Source organism: Sinocyclocheilus rhinocerous, unplaced genomic scaffold, assembly GCF_001515625.1.
Source record: "Sinocyclocheilus rhinocerous isolate Xijiao unplaced genomic scaffold, SAMN03320098_v1.1 C36215508, whole genome shotgun sequence".
NCBI lineage: Eukaryota > Metazoa > Chordata > Actinopteri > Cypriniformes > Cyprinidae > Sinocyclocheilus > Sinocyclocheilus rhinocerous.
Genome location: NW_015776039.1, coordinates 1 through 911, shown reverse-complemented (window position 1 = coordinate 911; position 911 = coordinate 1). Strand labels below are relative to the sequence as shown.

At 41.3% G+C, this 911-nt stretch overlaps 1 long non-coding RNA gene across 1 annotated transcript; it reads right to left on the bottom strand.

The window, feature by feature from the left end:
* Positions 1 to 82: 82 nt before the first annotated feature.
* Positions 83 to 901, bottom strand: LOC107735659 (uncharacterized). The gene is made up of 4 exons (XR_001639474.1): positions 873 to 901; positions 725 to 770; positions 231 to 630; positions 83 to 147 (listed from the first exon to the last, which is right to left on the bottom strand). It is a non-coding gene; the product is annotated as an uncharacterized LOC107735659 (long non-coding RNA).
* Between the last annotated feature and the right edge of the window lie 10 nt (positions 902 to 911).

Sequence of the window (911 nt, the reverse complement as noted above, 5' to 3'; positions counted from 1 at the left end):
CCCCAAGCATTAATTTATACTTCATTGGCGCTCAATGTCAAGATTTAGAAATACAAGCTGTGTTTGCTCTACCTTCGTAAAAACAGGAGCTGCCATCATGGGCCTTACATCGAAGCTTTGAAGATAACTACTGCTGCCATTTAGAGTCTGAAAACAAAACATATGGAATGTAAGAAAAACACATGCATTAGTGGAAAAACAAAACTGCAGATTTGGTGTGTTTTTCATACCTCAGAAATGCTCTGTTGAGATGTTAACAGTACATCGGAGATACTTTGGCTGGATGGAGGTGATGGTGGGGCAATGGTCAGTGGAGGAATTGGTGGAGTGGGTTCCACCTCAGATATTGGCGTTGATGGTTCTACTACAGATATGGTTGGTTCTACTACAGATATGGTTGGTTCTAGGACAGGTATTTCAGAGCTGACAACCTTGGAACTCAGAAGTTCTGTATCTTCCTGCTTAGAGCTTGGGTCAGCAATCAGCTCAGTCAGTGGCACTGCTTCTGTGTCAGAAGGTGCTGGTGGTTCAGCGAAGGTGGTTGTTATAGTTGGTGTGGTGTCTTCAGCAGATGTGTTGGGTTCTGCCAAGACCACAGCAGGTTTGGACTGAGGAGATCTTTCATGAAGTCTGGAAATAAAGATGTGTGCATGTGATTTCAACCCCTAGGGGTTCAAAAGGTACTGCAGATACAGATTTCATAATGGAAAATATACAAACTCACTCTGCTTGAAAATGTTTTTCTTCGTCAGAATCTGACGAAGATGCTCCTAATAGAAAATGAAAATATACAAACTTCATTTCAGACTGCAGCTGCAATCATTTAGTCAATGTATATTTCATATTAAATAGTCCATAAGTCATTTACTTACCCTCAATGTAGATTTCTGCTGAGGTGGAGTCTGTGCCAT